Genomic DNA, 5,932 nt, shown 5'->3' on the forward strand with positions numbered 1-5,932 from the left:
GTGCTTCCTCCAGGTATGACTGGTGATGGCTGTCTTCTCCGGTATCAGAACATCTCAGCTCCAGTAGCACACCTTTCTCCTCTTGGCACCTGGATCGACAATGTATGCAAAGCCCTTTCTGACCTGCCTGATAAGATATCCTGCCATCTGATACAGACTTGTGTACCAGAACTGACCAATCATTCTTCCTTTTCAAGAGACACTCGGGCTGTGCATGAAATGGCACCCTATTCCCTACATAGTGCTATGGGCCTTGGTCAGAAGTAGTGCACTATATAGGGAATAGGGTGCCATATTTCAGATGCACATTCTCTCCAAACGTCCTAAAATGGTGGTGTTTTTTACTTTTGAATGTGAGAACAATAAGGGAGTGGTCTCGTTCAGAGATCTTAGAAGTGATCAGAGAGAGAGAGAGACGTTACCTTTCATCAAACACATGAGCTGCAAAGCATGCTGGTGTGGTTTACCACAGAATAAGACACCACCACTGTGAAAAACGATTCACTCCAGAGATCGTAACCTCTTCTTTGTCGGTCTCTCCTTCCCTGTCGACCCGTTTAATTCTCTAGCTCAGTGAGCAGAACTCATGGTGTGTACGAAGTGTTCTGAATCAGATTCCATTTCATGCTCTTAATGTGCTTTTTAAAAACMTTTTATTTTTTTGCTAACAGTTTTCACAACCATGTAATGTAACTTCACTTGTAGACATTGATGAATTTTGGGGGGAACTTGTTCTACTTGTGAGGTGATTTATATTTTAAAACGGTATCCTATTTCCTCTAGAGCAATATAGGGACGAGTGGGTTGCTTCCTGTGGTTCTGCAGAGATGGAATGGTTGCTGTGGTTACAGAGCGCTCTTCAGCAGACTGACTGTTGAGTTAGATGGTTAAAATATAAATGAACCTTTATTTAACTAGGCAAGRCAGGTAAGAACAAAATGTTATTTACAATGACTGCCTCCCCCCTCCCCCGGACGACGCTGGGACAAACCCTATGGGACCTCCGATCAGGGCCGGTTGTGACATAGCCTGGAAACGAACTAGGGTCTGTAGTGACACTGCAATACAGTGCCTTAGACCGCTGCGCCACTCGGGGAGTGTGACATTTTCACATTTAACAGGTTAACAGTGGTCATACATACTGTAAGACACTGCTAGATAAAAGTTATAGCTGGATACAGTATACAGCTGTATAGTTACTCTGTGGCAGTGTTGCTTCACGTCCAAATCATCTGATATCAGTGAAAGGGTGGTGGGGTTGGAAATGGAACCAGGCCACCTGTTAAAGTGGGGTCGTACTCYGCTGTCTGTCATCCACCACCCTCTTCATGCAAACATCCGTCTCTGATTCCTTTAACTGTGTGGTTAAGTCCCAAATAGCACCCTATTCCCCATCTAGTGCACTACTTTTGACCAGGATCCATAGGGCTGGTCAAAAGTAGTGCACTATTTGGAATGCTGACTGTGACTTGTAATCAGGGTTGGGCTCAGTTCCATTTCAATTCGGGAGGTTAACTGAAATTCCAATTGCGTTAAAGTGGAATGTGAGTTGACTTCCTAAATAGCATTGACCCCAGTCCTGCTTGTTTATCGAGCTGTATGTGAGTGTGTCCATGGTGTGTATACCCATTGTGCCTTCCTTCAGTACAGAACGAATGCCCAGAAACATCCAATAAAGTGCTTAGTCATCTATTTTGGGTTATTTTTGTCTGAAATATGAAACGATCCAAATTGCGCCACATCAAGAGATGGACAGAACTTCAGGATTATGGTCAGCCAGGCCAGCAGACCATTTCTACTAGCCAGGGTAACAGACCATTTCTACTAGCCAGGGTAACAGACCATTTCTACCAGCCAGATAACAGACCATTTCTACTAGCCAGGTAACAGACCATTTCTACCAGCCAGGGTAACAGACCATTTCTACCAGCCAGGTAACAGACCATTTCTACTAGCCAGGGTAACAGACCATTCTACAGCCAGATAACAGACCATTTCTACTAGCCAGGGTAACAGACCATTTCTACCAGCCAGTACAACCATTTCTACTACCAGGTAACAGACCATTTCTACCAGCCAGGGTAACAGACCATTTCACCAGCCAGGGAACAGACCATTTCTACCAGCCAGGTAACAGACCATTTCTACCAGCCAGGATAACAGACCATTTCTACTAGCCAGGGTAACAGACCATTTCTACCAGCCAGGGTAACAGACCATTTCTACCAGCCAGGGTAACAACCATTTCTACTAGCAGGATAAACGACCATTTCTACCAGCCAGGGTAACAGACCATTTCTACCAGCCAGGGTAACAGACCATTTCTACCAGCCAGGTAACAACCATTCTACCAGCCAGGGTAACAGACCATTTCTACTAGCCAGGTAAACGACCATTTCTACTAGCCAGGGTAACAGACCATTTCTACCAGCCAGGGTAACAGACATTTCTACTAGCCAGGTAACAGACCATTTCTACCAGCCAGGGTAACACCCGGTCCGAAATGTGCCGGCCCGTGCCATGTTTGTAAATACAACATTTGGCTGGTCTGACGGGCTAGTTGGGCACATTCCTACTGGCCCAGTCTGCTAGCTACGGTCTACCCCCCAATCCTAACATGTGTATGAGATGCATTTACAGTAACATGACGAGAACCGTATCCATGAGATAGTTACAGTAACGTGACAAGAACCGTATCACCGAGATAGTTACAGTAACGTGACCATGGTGTTAACCGTATCCGTGAGATAGTTACAGTAACGTGACCAGCAGTGTTAGAACCGTATCCATGAGATAGTTACAGTAACTGACCAGCAGTGTTAGAACCGTATCCATAGATAGTTACAGTAACGTGACCAGTAGTGTTAGAACCGTATCCGTGAGATAGTTACAGTAACGTGACCAGCAGTGTTAGAAACCGTATCCGTGAGATAGACAGTAACGTGACCAGCAGTGTTAGAACCGATCCATGAGATAGTTGCAGTGTTAGAACCGTATCCGTGAGATAGTTACAGTAACGTGACCAGCAGTGTTAGAACCGTATCCATGAGATAGTTGCAGTGTTAGAACCGTATCCGTGAGATAGTTACAGTAACGTGACCAGCAGTGTTAGAACGTATCCATGAGATAGTTGCAGTGTTAGAACCGTATCCGTGAATAGTACAGAACGTGACCAGTAGTGTTAGAACCATATCCATTCAATTAAAACCATATGAGACGTTAATGGTAATAGTACAAAACATCTTTATTCTTTTAAATAGAAAACATTTCTTATTACTAAATTCCCAACATCCAGCTGGTTTTAGGATGTTGGTGTACAAAGTCCTGTTTTTCTTATCTGGTGCGCCAGAGCAAAATGTTGTCTTTTCCTGAAGTGACATATACACAAACATGGGTCAGTTCATTGAGGCGCACTGTAGCAAAACATTTGCAACAAAAGACAAGTTTTATTGTATTAGTACAGATAGTACCTCCAACTCCCTCGTTTGAATGCTTTCTAACGCTTTGTGCCAAATGAACATGACCGTAGTCAACATACTGCACACAGGTACAGAACGTAGGAACAGCTTCCTTTGTTTGGGTCCTGATTGATTGCAATTCAAGTTGACACCTGCAAAGATCCACCCCATCACTGAAGAAGCAAAGGATGCATCTGATATGACACACTATTTCCTAAATAGTGCACTCCTGTTGACCAGGGCCCATACCCAGTGGAGGCTGCTGAGGGGAGGACGGCTCATAATGGCATCAAACACATGGAAATCACGTGTTTGATGCCATTACCACGAGCCCGTCCTCCCAAATTAAAGTCCACCAAACCTCCTGTGGTCCATACTACTTTTGACCAGGGCCCTATGGTACACTATATAGAGGAAATAATATGCTATTTGGGACAGTTTCACAGGTGAGAAATAGTAGAAAATTTGCAACAGYTCCAAACTCCCTTTGGTCATTTAACTCCCCACTGTAATACTTACTATAGTTTATGTCTAGCAAGTCAACATGTCACCTTTCTGAAGACGCCAAATTAGTCCAACATAGTAAGAGTACGTCCCAAATGGCACCCTATTCCCTAAGTAGTGCACTACCCCATGGACCCTGGTCAAAAGTAGTGTACTATATAGGGAGCCATTCGGGACGTGGATGCGGGGTGCTGCACGGTTTCAGCTTGATGATGAATGTGGTCATACAGTGTAACTGAACCGTGACCTCATGACCTGACAACCTCAAAAAGGTTACAGATGACTGTGATCAGCGCTCGCTGAGGGCCTGAATCATCTGTCTAGTAGCACCATTGGATCCTGACTGACTGAGTGGTAACCAGACCTGGGTTCAAATACTTTATCTGTGCTTGATTGAGCTTGCCTGGCTTAAAATMGACTAAAAGAATTGTCCCAAAACTGCAACTCRCCTCCCATCTAGCACTCCAGGCAAGCTAGAGCAAACGTTAAAGACTCCAAATAGTATTTAAACAGAGGTCTGATAGCAATACACATTTAGTTTAGGATTGTGGGTAAAGTGATCTTTCTACCCTGAGCCAGACACCTTCTAGTCCAACAACCCTGTTTCCAAGAGCTGGACTTCAGACCAGCGTACCGTCCTCAAAATGGCCGCCATAGTAATAAACATATAACAATCAAATGTTCAAATTCAGAATGCATCATCATACAACCAACCATTCCCCTTATTAAAAAAACAACAATACATTTCAGCAGAGTATGTCCGTCATCAGGGTTGTATTCATTAGTGCACACTGTAGCAAAACGTTTAGCAAAACAAAAACAAGCGTTTATATTGTTCAGGTAGTCCATCCCAAGTGAAGACGACCCAAGTCTTTTCGGTTCGTCTCTATACTGAACTATATATATATTTTTAACGAGTTTGTCCCAAAGCAAATATCCCAAATGGCACCCTATTCCCTATCTAGTGCACAGACACCCAAGTCTGTCTCAAACAGGCACCTGAGACCAAGACGGGTGCTAAAGTAGGATGGGGACACACTACTGATGAACCATGTGAGATGGACACAGTACTGACGGTATCCTATTCCATACATGAGTGGTTCCCAAACTGTGGGGCGCACCCCCCCTAGGGGACGTCAGTCCAGCTTTCAACTTGCTCTTGAAAGTTGTAATAGAATGCACAAGGTGACGTGTTAGAAACTGGTTGTTGCATCATCAGTTCCTCTTTGTCATTGCATTCCTAGAGAGATATTTATAACCTGTCAGAAAGGTCCAGATCAACTAGCCCATGTCAGCGAAAGTTTTTTTTAAACGCTTTTTAGCCTGTAGACATATTTTTTGGTCACTCAAATTCACATGAATACACATTAGACATGGCAAAATGTATAGAATTGCAAGGAAATAAGCTTTAAATCTGCAACCTTTTAGGGGTGTGAACAGTTTGTGTCATGAACAGTGCTTTACCTATAGAAATGAATGTTCCCCAATGCTGGAAAGAGGAGCCTGAGTGAAACAGTTTGGGAACCACTGATCTATATAGAGCCCTATGGGCCTCGGCCGAAATACTAAGTAGGGCTTGTAACAGCCAGAACGGCCCAGAGGGCAGGAGCCCACCTCCTGCTTCTGTAGTGAGGCAGCTGAGTCAAGTCACCCTGGACAGAATGCTATGCTACAGCAGACAGCTTGATGACAGTACCACCTCCTGGACATGGAGCTAGCTATACAGACAGCTTGATGTACAAGTACACCCCCTGGACAGAATGCTAGCCTACAGCAGACAGCTTGATGTACAAGTACACCCCTGGACAGAATGCTAGCCTACAGCAGACAGCTTGATGTACAAGTACACCCCCTGGACAGAATGCTAGTCTATAGCAGACAGCTTGATGTACAAGTACACCCCCTGGACAGAATGCTAGTTCACAGCAGACAGCTTGATGTACAAGTACACCTCCTGGGACAGAATGCTA

The sequence above is a fragment of the Salvelinus sp. IW2-2015 genome, linkage group LG9 (genome assembly GCF_002910315.2).
Source record: "Salvelinus sp. IW2-2015 linkage group LG9, ASM291031v2, whole genome shotgun sequence".
Classification (NCBI taxonomy): Eukaryota; Metazoa; Chordata; class Actinopteri; order Salmoniformes; family Salmonidae; genus Salvelinus; species Salvelinus sp. IW2-2015.